General features: G+C 44.4%; 1 protein-coding gene across 5 annotated transcripts in view; it reads right to left on the bottom strand.

Annotated features, from left to right (window-relative positions):
• Positions 1-16349, bottom strand: part of Cracdl (CRACD like) — a 121531-nt gene that overhangs the window by 44207 nt on the left and 60975 nt on the right. The gene's annotated exons all lie outside the window — the stretch shown is intronic.

The raw sequence follows: 16349 nt of genomic DNA, 5'->3' as shown, positions 1-16349 counted from the left end.
ACAGAGGATAAAATGATGGGGGGAATAGAATGAACATATTTAACGGAAGGAAAGAAACATGCACACCATTCTGTGCTAGAGTTGGCACTGATGTTTAATATAAATGTTAGAGTGCCTGCCCTCCCTCCAGACTGGTTTCTTTTAACATTTTTCATCATCATCATCATCATCATCATCATCATCATCATCATCACCATCACCTGAGACAGGCTCTCACTACGTAGCATTAGCTGGGCTGGAACTTGGAGATCTGCCTATCTCTTCCTCCCTGTCTTAGTTCGGGTTTCTAGTGCTGGGATAAACCAGCATGACCAAAAGCAGAAGAAAGGGTTGATTTCAATTTATAGTTCTCCAACAACCCATCACCGAGGGAAGTCAGGACAGAAACTCAAACAGGGCAGGAACCTGATGCAGAGGCCATGGAGGATGTTGCTTACTAGCTTGCTCAGCTTGCTTTCTTATAGAACCCAGGACCGCCAGCCCAGGGAGGGCACCACCCACAACTGAACCCCCCACATCAATCATCAAACAAGAAAATACCCACAGGCCAATCTGGTAGGCTTTTTTTTTTTTTTTCTCAATTGAGGTTCCCTCTTCCAAAATGACTCTAGTCTGTGTAAGTTTACATAAAGCTAGCCACTATACTCCTGGTTGCTGAAATTAAAGGCATATGCCCACACCTATCGTTTTTAAAATTGTGTGTGTGTGAAAGAGACAGAGAGAAAGAGGGAGGGGGTGGGGAGGGAGGGGAGAAGGGGGGAGAGAGAAGGAAGTAGGGAGAGGAGGATGGGGGGGAGAGAGGGGAAGGGAGAGAGGGGGAGAGGGAGAGAGAGGGAGAGAGAGGGAGAGAGAGAGAGAGAGAGAGAGAGAGAGAGAGAGAGAGAGAGAGAGAGAGAGAGAGAGAGTTTGTTCAGATGCCTATAGAAGCCAGAAGAGAGTGTTGGATCCTCTGGAGTGGCGTTACAGGCGGTGTGAGCCATCTGCTGTGGGTGCTGGGAACAGAACTTGAGTCTTTGGCAAGAGCAGTATGTGCTCTTAGTTCATTTCGTCATTCTAGTTCTCTGGCTGATTTCTTAAAGGCTGAAGAAAAAAAAAAACAACCCTTTTTTAAAACTTAGCTTCTCGATCTTCATGGAGTTTGGCTTCGTGGAAACATCTGATGTGAACATCAGATGTTCTATCAAAAACCTACCGGTGGGAAATCATGCTCCTGCTCTCATTATACAGAATAGTGAGGGGGAGGTGGAAACAGCGCCGGCTCACATCGTGGACCACGGTGCTATCACTCTCTGTGTTCACAAAGTCACAGATGACGCAGCTGAAGAGGTGAATGGCTGTGACACACCTTCCCCCACCCAGAGGCCTCCAAGATGTCAGCATTGTCAGCCATCTCTGATGTCGGCAAGGCCTGTTGATCAGGGATACTACTGGAAGCCGAGGATCTGCCAGGGGACTTGGGGTGAGGGGCTGCCGGAGGAAGGACCGAAAGGCGGAGGGGAGAGTGAACCTGGTGAGGGTGGGTGGAGTCACCAATTGTGAATTAACCCAGGTAATCACCTGCCTGGGCTGTGGCTGAGGTGGAAGTACAGGGGCTTTCCATCCCTCGAACTTGACATCAACCACAATGACTGACAATCACACACCGAGAGCCAACATATCATCACGTATCCCATGCAGTCCTGGAGAGCTCTGCTTTGCCAGCCAGGAGGGGAGAACGCACATCCCCTTAGCTGGTTTAGTAGCTTGTCTGACGTATCGAGGCAGAGTTCATTCTGAATGCTCACCCTGACTGTGCTCTCAAGTGTGCTTCTGAGCCGCTGGGATACAGGGACAGACAAGACCTACATGGTCCCTGCCTCTTTCAGGTGTTGCCCTAGTGAAGGGGAGCGGGCACTGGCATGGCTCCATCCGTGCACCCTGAGATGTCCTGGATGGGGTCCAGGTAAGCCAGGGAGTTTAAAGAGTAGAGTTTCCCACTGAGATAGCTCTGCCCACCGAGCAACACCTGCCTGGGATCAGGCCAGCATTCCAGGGCCGAGGCTGACAGGGACTCTCAAGCCGATGGAAGGAGTTTAAGGTTGATGGGATATGTCTCCTAACTGAGAAGATAGAATTCTACAGAAACTGTGATGTCCCCTCCGACAGATGAAAAGTGTCAATGACAGGAATTACTGAGGGTATATATGGCTGTGTGAGAGAGTGTGCGTGGGTAGGTGTGTAGAGGGCACCCTGATTTTATCCTATGATCCTGGAACAGCCCAAAGGCTCAGACCTGCTTCTCCCAAATTGAATGATGTGTCTGTAACAAAGCTACATAGGACAGAGGACTCTGGAGCAGGTAGAGGCAATGGGGAAGAAGAAGGGACCTAGCCTCACTTGTGTGGCTCCTTCTACCCCGCTAAAGGTTAACACAGGGTACCAGGAGATGCCACATCAGCCAGCAGACTCAAGAAGACAACGGTGCCCACTGATGATGGACTCTGCATGGCGATCTCAACACCTGCTCACGTTTCATGCTCCAGCTCTCTTCCTACTGGAATGTGGGCCACGCAGTTAAGAGGAAACGAGCAAAGACTTGGATATTGGGATGTCTTGGGGTTGCACTTTAATTTTAAAATCTACCAGCACTGGGCTCAGGTTCCCCATTTACAAAGGAGGGACAATAACACTTTTAACCTGATGAGACCTGCACTAATTACTTTTTCCATCACTGTAACCAATACCCGACAAAGCCTCGTAAGGAAGGAAGCGTTTAGTTACTTTAGTTGAGAGTATCGTCCATCCTGGTGGGGAAGCCATGGCAACAGGGGCATGAGGGAGTGGGTCACAGACGCTCTCACTGCCAGGAAGCAGACGAGATGAATGCCAGTACTCAGCCCATTTTCTTCTTTCTGTCCAGCCCGGAGCCCCAGCCCATGAGATGGTGCCACTCACATTCAGCACGGCTCTTCCCTGTTCCGCGAAAACCTCTTTTGAAAACATACTCCTAGACCCACTTGGAGGTGGGTTTCCATGGTGATTCTAAACCCTGTCAGGATGACAATGAAGAGTAGCCACCACAGGACCAGAAGCCAGCCTAAAGCAAGAGCTTTGCTGAGCACTGCTGTGGATACCACAGCTCCTTCTTCAGCAGGTATTTCTGTCTGTGTTCAATCATGCCCCCCAGCACACATGACTGCTGTATCTCAGGGCAGGTGTCTCCACTTTATCTCATGAAAACCTTTGGGGTCACTGCTGTCCATCCTAGAATCCTTCCTAATCCTCACTCAAGCGGCTGCAGGGTAACTTATGAGGCACCTCCATCATCCCAGAGGGGTGGCTGCCCCAAGAGTCCACCATACACTCCGCAAATGGAGAGGTGTGTCTATCACATGGGCATTCTAAGGGGAAAAACCTCACCGCTCTAACAACGTTGGGCCCTTGCGAAGACTGAGTCTTCCTTGCGAAGATCAGTAAAGCCAAGTGGAAAGCCATAATAGGGCAAGATCATCTTTGACTTCCTGCAGGAAAAAACATTTGCTTCGGGAACTCACAGTTCAAGTCAATCCCTACCTAACGGTCCACAACAGGCATCTGCGCTCCCCGCCGCCTGCCCTTGTTTTTCTGTCAGCTGTTAAGTCCCAATCAAAGAAAACCTATTCTTTAGACTTAATTTGGACGTCAAGGGCCTCCTCAGGAGTTCTGATTAACTCACAAGGATGCCATTCTCCTCCAGCCCCCTCGGCAGTGTGCAGTACTTAGTGTGAATGTGGGTACCCACGGACTCCAGGAAGTCCTGTTTCCAAAAGAAACCTCAATGTGGGGGGGGGGGCAGCCCTACTCTTTCTCTCCATTTTAACTGTGACCACAGGCTCCTTCTCAGCTAACAGCTAAGCTCCACCAGTAGCTGCAAATTCTACAAAAAAAAAAAAAAAATCCTTTAAATTTGTCCACGTGAAACATAGGTTTTAATGTGGTATCTTAAATGTTCCCGTCCACTAAATTTACCTACACAGCAGAAAACATCTGTGCACTAGGTACAGACATGTAAGTGTGCAATTACAGATGAAAGCTGATGTGTGCCATGCAGATCAGCTCCGACCCTCATGGATTCTTTCACACACTCCTGGACCTTTTTACCACACACCCCCAAGGCTGGCAGCAGACATTTGTCAGCCTTAGAGGAGGCTAGGTTAAAACAAAACAACAAAAGAACTTTAATTCTGTTGTATGATAGTTTGTTTGTGTTCTGACAAATGAAGCTTGCCTGGAGATCAGAGGGCGGAGCCACTAGTTAATCACAGAGGCCAGGTGGTGGTGGCTCACACCGTTAATCCCCCCCACACATACACACACTTGGGAGGATCACACCTTTGACATTTTCCCAACATTCTTCCTCCTACCTTTTTTCATCCCATGGCAGGGTTCTGTATTTATAGGGGTCTCTGTACCCACCAACCTTCATGGCATTGTCTTAAAGCAACATTTTAAGCAGAAGGCTCCCCAGACAGAAGGTGATTGCCTACATGAATTTTAAACTGTGAAAAATAATAGCCTTCAACTCTAAAGGTGGGTTAAGCTGCTGCTAATGTGGCGAGGCCTGCATCCCGGCAAGCCTGGCGCAGATGACAGTGACCGACTGTGCATTGGTATTCTGAACATTTTGAAGGCAGTAAGGAGCAACCTCAAGTAGGCGGATGTTAGAAATGGCTATGGGAGGATTAGGATGCATCAGTTTGTATGGTGAAGTGGCTAAAGGACACATTTGACTCAAAGGCCAGAAGTCAGGGCCACCTGAGCAGGTGGGAAAATGCAGGTGATCTTGGAGAGGCTAGAACTTGGAGAGAAGCACTGATACCTAGGTACAGCCTTCCACAGTTCTAGGTGCCTGTGAATTGTAGACTAGATTAGAGATGTGTCAAGGAACCAGGCAGATGACAACACCTGGGAAGCTGAGGAAAATGGGTGGAGATTTTCTTCTGCCCATGACAGAAGAGACTGAGTCCAGCCAAGTTAGTAGTAGGCAAAATCAACACTCTTTAGAGAACATAGCTGATTCCAGAGTTCCTGCAATGCTTCACTCAGTGTCTACCACAGAATCCAAATGTGCTCGTCACGTACAGAAATAGGAAAATGTGACCAACGGTCAGACTAAAAAAATGTTAATTCACAGAGAGTGAACCCAAGTGACCAATTGCTTACAGAATTGACAAAGGTTTGCAAGATGTTTGAGGACTGAAAAGGAAAAATGTGGTGGCAAGGAGTAAACTGAAGACTTTCCAGATGGAAAGCGGGTATGAGAACATGAGGAACAAACGTAAACCTTACAGACGAAAGTGTCATTTCCCAGATGAAATATTCACCGAAAGGTATCAACAGTAGATTGGAGACAGGCATCAGGAAAACCAACAGCAACGACCTTCTTAAAGCAGAGAGGAAAGGTGAACATGAAGCATGGACAGAGCATCAGCGTACCATGGTACAGCGCCAGCTGATCCAACAGAAGTGCAATTGAGTCCCAGGAGCAGGAGAGTGATTATCCTTCCACAACGAAGACATATGGGGCTGGAGAGATGGCTCAGTGGTCAAAAGCACTTGCTGCCCTCACAGAAGACCCTGGCTCGGTTCCCAGCACCCACATGGTAGTTCACCACTATCTGTAACTCCATAGTTACAGCTATACAGAGGATCTGATGCTCTCGTCTTACCTCTGCAGTTACCAAGCATGCACATAGTGTAACACACACATACATGCAGGCAAAACACTTGTACACATTAGAGTAAATCAACCTAAATTTTAAACTTAATTTATATAATGAATAATATATTTATCTACCTAATTATCCCTAGGTAAATGTAAAGTATAATAATTTGTTTACAATAGACATTGCTATGGAAGATGCAAAAAGATGTTCTTTAGGATTCTGGGAAAGTATACATCAGACTGAAACTGACAGTGGAAAAGAAGGGCAGGAGGAAGAGAGAAGGGAGAAAGAAAAAGAGAAGAGAAGGAATCCAGAGAATGTATAAAGACAAGTATGGGTGAGGTCGGAAGTGTTAGAACCTCAGCTCACAGGTGGGCAGATCATAGACCCCAGAGTGTGGAGGATGCAACCTCGGGTATTAAAAGGAAAGATAAAGACAAAATCTTGACAACACTCAAAGGAGACTGATAGAGCTCATGCAGGCAGCCAGCGATATGAAAGGCCATCCATCAACGGGCAAGACAAGGAGACGGAATGGCATCTTCAAAACCCTGAAAAAGAACCCACCATGACCCAGGAACCTGGCTTCTAGTCTAGAAAAATAATCTGTCAGTAATGAAGCATATGTAAATAAATAAATGTGTAGATATAAATATTTAGGTAAAAAGAATTTGTTCATAAAAGACATGCTTTGGGATGCCAAAGAAATCCTTTTGTATGGAGGAAAGCAGAATAAGATACAGTGGGTAGAATAAACTACATGGGAAAATCTAAGTGTCCAATTTCTTTCTCTAAATCTAAAGGAGTGCAAAAATCTAAATAAAGTGAGCAGCGTATGCAGATATGAGACTATGCCTTTTAGGTGGGTCAGTAAATGAGACTACACTGTCATAAGGTTCTTGCATTTTACATCAAGTGGTTCAGTATTAACTCTATACAGACAACGATATATTAAGAATTAGCAGAGGGGCTGGAGAGATGGCTCAGTGGTTAAGAGCATTGATTGCCCTTCCAGAGGACCTGGGTTTGATTCCTGGCACCCACATGGCGGCTCACAACCCTCTGTAATTCCAGTGTCAGGGGGTCTGATGCCTCTTCTGGCCTCTACAGGGACTAGGCATGAATGTGGTACACAGGCAAAACACACATACATACAATTACATTTTAAATAAAAAAGGAATTAATATTGTAGCCAGTGTGGTGGCACACTTCTTTAATCCCAGCACTCTGGAGGCAGAGGCAGGTGGATTTCTGTGACTTTGAGGCCAGACTGGCCTATATAGTGAGTATATATAGTAGAACAGCCAGGGCTACATAGTAAGACCCTGTCTTTAAAAAAATGTAATATTGTGATCTCTGAGTAAATACTGCAGAATTTAATACAAGGAAGTTTAGCTAAAAAGCTGTACGTTAATTAAAATGGAACACTGAAACATTTAGCTAACTTGAAAGAAAGAAAATTGGAGGGCCAGAGAGACGGCTCAGTGGTGACAGGCATTTGATGCCTAGATTGACAGTCTGAGTTCCGTCCCCAGGTCCACACGGTGGAAGGAGAGAACTGATCCCACAAGTTGTCCTCTGACCACCACATACAGGTTGTGGTGCACATATGTGCATGTATACACACTTACACACAAAGAGATGAATGAATACAAAGGAAAAAGTAATGAACAAGATGCGATATAAAGCGGCAAGTAGATATAAACAAAAAAGAAAAACATGCATAACACTTCTAAAAGAAAGCGCAGGCATCCGCCTTCCTGATAATGCTATAAACCCAAATATCTTGCTATGCATTAACAACTCATAAGAAATGTATACTTTTGTCGGGCGGTGTGGCGCACGCCTTTAATCCCAGCACTCGGGAGGCAGAGGCAGGCAGATCTCTGTGAGTTCGAGGCCAGCCTGGGCTACCAAGTGAGTTCTAGGAAAGGCGCAAAGCTACACAGAGAAACCCTGTCTCAAAAAAAAAAAAAAACACCAAACAAACAAACAAACGAAAGAAAGAAATGTATACTTTGCTCTTTATTGAAATGAAATATTTCTGCTCATTAAAAAATGACATTAAAAATGAATAGTAAAGTCACAGGTGGGGAGACATGTGCAAAAAAAAAAAAAAAGTAAAAAACAAACCCCCTTGCATCCAGCATATATAAACTAAAAAAACTTCCTTCCTCCAATGCTAGGCCATAGACCTGAATGGACATATTGAAAAGAAGAGAGGACAGCAGCCAATGATGAAATGCAGGTAAAGCCAGCAGGAAACATCATATAAATGAACTGCCCCACCATGAGAAGCTCAGCAATGACAGGGAGCAAGATCAAGGAACCATTCCAGCGTAGACACAACGCATGCCGTAGGACCTGCCATTGAGACAAACGACAAAAGCCAAATATTCCTGATGCTTATAACTATGGTTGCTTAAAATAATGTTCTTAGGACATACACAGTGGCTTCTCCGAATCAGTATCAAATAGTTTAAAAACGAATGGTATAGACATCCAGATAAATATTGGAGAAACAATGATACACAGCAAATGAGGCAAAATGTCAATCTGTAAACCAGGCCAGAAATTAAACGGGAAAATTCTGGGCCTTTGGATTTTTAAAAGTTGGTCATGAGAGCCAACAGAAGGTGTTGGAAGTTATTAGCAAAGAGAAAAGGCAGGGATTTGGGGGTGGCAGTGTGAAGACTACAGTGAGCCCACACCACTGAGAAAGGGAAGCCGGGCTCACATGGAGGAGAAGGCAATAGAAACCACCTCCGAGAGGGCACGGGCGTGGCTGAGCAGACAAGCCTTTACCACAGCTACCACAAACACTCGGAGACAATGCGCACAGCCTCGGATATACACGATTAATAATAAACGAAAGCATGATGACAATGACTCATGAAACAGCAAACAGAAAAAGAGGGACAGCTAGGGGTGGGGCCCAACCAGCCCTGGGCTTGATCTCCTATACCATAAAGTGTGTGTGTGTGTGTGTGTGTGTGTGTGTGTGTGTGTGTGTGTGTGTACACTTTTCTCCATAGATGCATTATTTTGTTCCTTCCCCCCCCTCTTAGCTCCTGTAAAAGACAAAGGATTCTTATTATATTGTGATTGTCAGATTTACAACAAATATAGATGCAATATACATAGCAATAATAGCCTACCAAAGAGGGAGGGCACTGAGCGCTGAAGAATGAAGCTGGCGGTCTGCTGAGATGGCTCCACGGGCAAATCAATCCATGTGTAAGTGGGAAGCTGGAGTTCGGAGCCCTGGGGTCTCCAAGGCCCGTGTAAATGCTGGCTGTGTGCAGATGCTGCCTGCAATCCCAGTGCTCTGAAGGCAGAGGCAGAGGATCCCTGGAACAAGCTAACTAGATAGATGAGATGTACAGGGGAGCTTTGGGTTCAACTGAGACCCTGTAGATGAGTGAGGTAAAGCGTAAGGAGGAGTGGGGCAGCAGTGGTGCACACCTTTAATCCCAGTGCTCGGGAGGCACCGCCAGGTGGATCTCTGTGAGTTCGAGGTCAGCTTGGGCTACAAGAGCGATCCAGGACAACTAAGGATACACAGAAACCTTGTCTTGAAAAACAGACAAACAAAAAGAACGATGGAGGAAGATTTCCAGTGTCAAACTCAGGACTCCATATGCACATTGCACACATATGCTCCCACACACGTGAACATGAATACACACTCGCACACATCACACATACACACACACACACACACACACACACACACACACACACACACACACACACACACACACACCACAGGCATATGTTAAATAAAAGAATTAAGCTGGTATAAATCTAAAGCTGATTTTGGCATGTTAGGATACATGTTGTAAGGCCCAGATCAACCACTAAAAATAACTGAAGAAAATGTAGGTAAAAATCAATACAGAAGTCAGAGGCTTGCTAGACAATACTCACTTCAGAGATAAAGAAGAATGAAGTTATAGAGGGTATAAAGTACTCATTGAATAAACTGAAGAAAAGGAGAGGCAAAATAATGTATCTATCCATGTCAGTGATGCTGCTCAGTGCAAAAGGATTTAGTCACTCACAAGGGAGAAATTACCAGACTACATTGAAAAAGCATGTTTAGGGGCTGGGGAGATGGCTCAATGGTGAGAGGAGCACCGGCTGCTCTTCCAAAGGTCTCAGGCTCAGTTCCCAGCACCCACATGGAAGCTCACAACCATCTGTACCTCCAGGTCCAGGGGCTCTGACGCCCTCTTCTGGCCTCCTTGGGCACCAGGCACCTGAGTGGTGCACAAACATTTCATACAGACAAGTAACATATACACATAAAATAAAAACTGAATTAAATAAAAAAAAAAGTTTAGCCTCACAAATACAAGTAAGTTAAAGATAAAATGCCATCTCCTACAATCAACAATGGCTGTGCTAATAATAGACAAAATAAATGTTAAAATAAAAACATTCTTAGAGATAAGAGGGAGAATTTATAGCGATGAATCATTATATATCAGGAAAACGTAAGAAATATATATTGACCTAATACAGCCTTACATGACATGATGTCCAAACTGGTAGAAATGAATTCAAAGACAGAAAATTCAATAATCATAGTTAGGAACCTCAATACTGGCTTTTTAAAAAATCACTTTTATTAGTATATATTAATTGTACAAACTAACAGGTTTCATGAAGACACTTAATACATGGACAGAGGACACTGTGATCAATTTCCCTGCCATCTGCTACATGTATGTACCAACTCCACCCTCCCACTGGTCCTCCTCCTATTCCTATGTCTTTTAAAAAGACCTACATATGAAAGAAAACATACGATACTTGACTTTTGCGTGAGTGCCTGGGTGTGTATTGCATGCGTGCGTGCGTGCGTGCGTGCGTGCGTGCGTGCGTGCGTGCGTGTGTGTGTGTGTGTGTGTGTGTGTGTGTATTGGGAGTGGGGGGTAGGGTCTCTTGTAGCCTAAGCTGGCATCTAACTTGCACATAATTGAAGTTGGCCTTGAACTCCTGATCTTCCTGCCTCCACTTCCCAAGTGCTGCGAATACAGACATGCATCACCACATACATCTTTCATGTATGCACATTTGTGCAAACAATGTGACTTTGTTCTTCTTAATGGTGAGTATGTGTGTGTGACATATGATACACATAAACACACATAAATACACCCCCACCCCCAATACACCTGTTGATTGGCACCTAGGTAACATAAAAGTGCTACAGTAAATGTGGATGTGCAGGTCAGTACCTGACTTTTAATAATTGATAGAACAAACAGGCAGTGTGTCAACAGGATATATAAGACTTGACGAACAACATTAACTAGACTGATCAGGAATCTACACATCGCCCCACCTGGCAACAGAAAACATAGCAACTGAACACACAGCCTCCTGCAGATCACAGGAAAGACTCTCCAGGACACACAAAGAAGGTCCTAACAAGTCTACATCCACTTAAAAGGGCCAGAGTAGAGTAAAGTATGTTTTCTAACAAAAAGTAGGGAAGGCAGATATAAAAATATAACTACATAGAAATTAAACAATATTTTGAACTGACCAAGATAATGGCTCTATAGTAATTTCAGAAAAACAGGTTTTAGAAGAAAATTTTTAGATAAATAGTATCATTTAATAATGGTAAAATTATCAGTCTATCAAGAAAATATGTCTGTTATAAACATGAAGATTAAGCCATATAAAAAGAGAATCCACATATTCTTGAAGCAAACATTGATAAAATGGAGAGATGATTCAATTATAACAGTGACTTCCACAGCCAGGGTTCTCTTTCAATAATTGGTAGAACAAATATTGAAAAATTCACAACATATATTGATTATCATAATAATCAACATATTATGATTCAATTATCTTACTCCATTTAAAAATGTTTTAAAACCTAGAATAGTAAAAACAGTCTTGAAGAATAAGAATAAAAATAAAATACTCACTCTCCACTCTCAAATCTTATCAAAGGGGCTGTAAAATGGCACAGAGGTTGAAAGTGCTTGATGCACAATCGTACAGACCAGAGTTCGAATCCCAACAGCCACCACAAACGCCAGCAACCAATCAGATGACTCATAGTAGCAAAAACAAATCAAAATAAAAACAAACAAACAGACAACAACCCCAGCAAACCTTGAGGAAAGAGAGAATCCGAGTTCTAGAATTACTACATCATTAGATTGTACTGTCCAATTGTCAGTAACAACAGCAACAAGATCGGAGGTGATGCAAAGGACAGAAAAATATGGCTCATTTGCGGGATACAAATAAAGAAAAATAAAATAAAATAATAAACCAACTGAATGACTCTGAAAAAGACCTGTTGTGGCTATACTAGACAAAGGTTTTAAACAACTGTCTTAACGAGGCTCAAAAAGCTACGAAAGATGTGGAGAATATCAAGGAACAGTGTGTGAACAATATTGAAATAGCAACAGACAACCTGAGGAGGAAGGCAAAAAAGAAATCCTGGGAATGAAAAATACGAGGAAGGAAGTGGAAAACCAACTAGAAGGCTTCCAAGGCAGAACTGAAGAGGCCAAAGAACCGACAAGCTTGAAATCAGGACGACGCAAATTAGTGACTCTAAAGAAGAGAAAGAAAAAAAGGTGGAAGCCAGCGAAGCACAGAGGAGTTGGTGAAAACTCCCTAAGTTTGATGAAAGGAACAGATAGAAACACCTTAGAAGCTGAGTTAAAACCAAGCAGGCTGAATTCAGCCCCAAAACAAGACACACATTATAATCAAACTATTGGAAGACAAAGATTAAATATCTTTAAATCAGCAAGAGAGAAATTAAGACAGATGAGAGGGACCTGCCCTTCCCTTGTGGCACTAGAACGGGAGTGAAATATTATTAGAACACCATTAAATTCTGTTCAAGTTAGTTATAAGCCTTTATCCAAAGCATTCCTTTAAACGCTGTAAAAGACCACACAGGAACACAAAATAGACCAAGGACTGCCCACAGTGGGAAGAGGAGCATTGTGGGAAGGAGGGGTTAGTCACTGCTCATGGGCGTAAGGTTTCTTTTGGGGAGTTTAAAAATGTCTAAAATCAAGCCGGGCGGTGGTGGCGCACGCCTTTAATCCCAGCACTCGGGAGGCAGAGGCAGGCGGATCTCTGTGAGTTCGAGGCCAGCCTGGGCTACCAAGTGAGCTCCAGAAAAGGCGCAAAGCTACACAGAGAAACCCTGTCTCGAAAAACCAAAAAAAAAAAAAAAAAAAAAAAATGTCTAAAATCAGATCATGTTCACATAAGCACAGCTGTTAAAACCACTGGCTGTATTGTGTAGAAAGGCTAACACTATGGTAGGTCTATTACGTCAACAAAGTCATTCACTGGCAGAGGGGGATGAGGATGAAGGAAAGGCATTTTTTCAGAAAGAGAACCTGACACAATTTGTCTCCAACAAACTCATGTTAAAACAAGTACTAAGTGGGACTGGAGAGATGGCCTGGTGGTTATGAGCGCTCCCTGCTCTTGTGAGTTAGGTTGCCAGTACCGTATCAGACAACTTACAACTCCCTGGAACTTCAGCCCCAGAGGATCTGACACCACTGCTGGTCTCCAAGGGTACTGCACAAACGTGCATATACCACACACATGTACACACATGCTCACACACTCACACACACATTCACTCACACATAAACACACACTTACATGCTATCTATCTATCTATCTATCTATCTATCTATCTATCTATCTATCTATCTATCTATCTTAAAAACAGCTACGAGAGGAAAGATGATACAACGTGAGATAGATGGAGATGTAGCCAGGAACAGAAAGTGATATAAATGTGGGGAACTCCAAATATCATCAGGAGGTGGCAGGCTGGATTCCAATCAGAGGCCCCCTGTATAGACATCGTAAGTCCATACCTCAATCCTGCTCCCCCCATCCCAGATACCCGTGTCCTTCCAGGCCAGCATCTTTACAGACGTCGTCCCCTCTGACGGGATACCAGGTTTCCCGCCTCCAGCTCCGAGGTGGTCTCACTGACCCTCCCCATCCTCCAGACTTCAGCTTTGACTATCTTGGAAGGCTCTCAGGCCCCTCAGGGTGCGCCAGCATTTCCTTCAACAGCCTGCAGGCGCCCCTGCACTCTTCCGCTCACAAAGCAGACCTCTCGGATGCTGATGTGGTGTGATTACCCGACCTGGTGCCTGCTTGCAGATGTACACCTGCTCCCAGAGCCGGTACACTTAACCAATCTCTCCTTCTCTTGGGGAAAGAAAAAGACAAAAATAAATTATGACTTAAACTATTGTTCTCTAGTGAGTCATGCGAGGATCTGCCTTTCTCCTTTTTTTAGCAAAAATAAGTTCCACATTATTGAGGCAAATGGAATGTGCAATTCTCACAAAGTTCTTGTGAGAAGTCTCTGACGAGAAACAGTGCCAGCTTGCTGCTTAATGATATTATTATCCCCGGGAACGGAGGAACTGGACGGCTGTACCCACGGAACAGAGGCAGTGGCACTGGGACTGGATGTCACTCCAGCCTACATCTCTCTCTAGCAGTGACAGATGCCTGCCTGTTCTGAAGCAGATACCTTGCTGTTTGCGACCTTTCCTCTACCTGTATGCCCGGAAGAGGAGGAGGCAGTGATAGACCTATACCAATGGAGGGGGGGTCCTAAGCAAGGGCTCACATGGGGTGACACCCAGCTACTGCAGTTAGAGCCTGCACTGAACAGAGAAGAGAAAGTAAAGGAACTGGATGGCTCGTCAGTACTGAAGCTTCCTAATATCTTTTAATTAACGCACATCTTAAATAATAATAATAAAGCGTGGCCTGGAAATACAAGCCACACCCTTTTTTGCTAAGTATGTAAATTGGAAAGTAACTATGAAAAAAAAAAGACTAGGTTAGGTACTAACAGGGCACCACCACAACGCAGGGGCACCAAAACACTTGAATGAATGAATGAATGAATGAATGAATGAGCTACTTCTCAGTAACATTCACTAGAGAAATTCCTATTAAATTTCCTATTCAAAATGAGATGGCATGCCCATCTCATTGACAATTCTACTGCCAAGGCCACCTACAAGGCCACCCAGCGTTCCCGGATTTGTGGGACAGACTTTAGAATCTGTGACTGTGCTTGACTGCGTCACAGTTAGTTCATTGGCCTGAGAGGCATCCCTGTTCTCCTTCACACTACAGTCACACGGAGCTGAAGCCTGGTGGGCTCAGAGGGACTGCTGGGAGAGAGCAAAGGAATATGGGGCAGCGGAGGACCTGGTTTATGAGGCTTTGCTCCTCCCCGGGGCTTCCTTTCAGCTGTGGTCAGGGCAGGGACAGCAAAGGCAGAGAGAGAGAATGAGCCATCGGGCCACAACTCTTGGGAGTGTTTCTTTGCAAAGTAAACATGACAGCTCCGCCTCTCACAAAACAGACAGCGTCGTTTACGAGCACACAAATAGGATCTTAGGTAAGACAGACTGCTGTTTTCTGAAAAAATGCATAAACGTTGATTTGGTGGTGTTTGGAGACCCTATAAACAGGCAACTTAAGTTCCTCGGTGGAATCCACATGACCAGTCCAGCAGACACTCATATGCACAGGAGTCCATGTGTACCAGCAACCTCTACCACACAAACACACCGGAGTGAAATTCACTTCTTGAATGACAATATACGACAGCTTCCACAAAACCAGGGGTGAAAACATTAGTTTAGACATTTTCAGGTTATTAGCATAGAAAAAAATATATATATATTTTCAGATTTCTGACCAAATCATTATTTCAAACATAGCTAAGCACAGAGCTTCAAACTTTACAACCTCATTTTAGAAATTCTATTTGCATAATTCTTGGGGAAACAGAATATAAATCCATGCTAAGTAAGGCTGGGGTGTGTCTTGCAAAGATGTCTTTAACTTGAAAACTTCCAGTCTCCAGATGTCAGCAGTACAGGTGCTGACTGCTGAACACATGTGTGACAGACAGGATCCTGGGATCTGGGCACAAGGGACAATTTCACAAGCTGGCTTGTCTTTAACTTTCTGAGTGTGCTAAGGCAATACACCGCTTAGTCACACACAGGCCGAAGTGAATGCTTGAGTTTCCCAGAATATTACATACATGACTATTAGCAGATGCACAGCTGAGAATTATGTAGGAAAACATGATCCAAAGCCTATCAGCAAGACAAGTCACCATGCTACTCTGGACCATTCAGAACAGGCAGAATTGGGCATAAAGGTTAAGCAACTATCAGTAAACTCCTTATGAAATAGTAGCAAAGACGAAGCTCATACACACAGTGGCTTTTCTTTGTTGTTGGGTCATTATTCCTCTGTAGCAATAGAAAAACAACAACAAGGCTTACAGGGTAGACTATCTGACTAAAATCCTCAAGATGGCAAGTGGGTCCCTTCCAAAGATCAACTTCTCAAGACCACCCATCCAGCCCGAGGGATGGCAGTAGTCTCCCGGGCCCTATGGAGGTCGCCATACCAGGGATTTTCCAACTGGGGTATGAGACATACAATGTCTTTACTTATGCCAAGCAAGTGAATTTAAAACCAGCCATATAGCTACGCTTCCCTCTGCACCCAGTGCACAGAATTACAAGGCGCTGAGAGCTGAACACCCTTTGGGCCTGAGGTCAGTGGGCTGGAGGAGGTGGCTATGTACCC

The sequence above is a fragment of the Peromyscus maniculatus genome, chromosome 21 (assembly GCF_049852395.1).
Source record: "Peromyscus maniculatus bairdii isolate BWxNUB_F1_BW_parent chromosome 21, HU_Pman_BW_mat_3.1, whole genome shotgun sequence".
NCBI lineage: Eukaryota > Metazoa > Chordata > Mammalia > Rodentia > Cricetidae > Peromyscus > Peromyscus maniculatus.
This window is presented reverse-complemented; position numbering and strand designations above follow the sequence as displayed.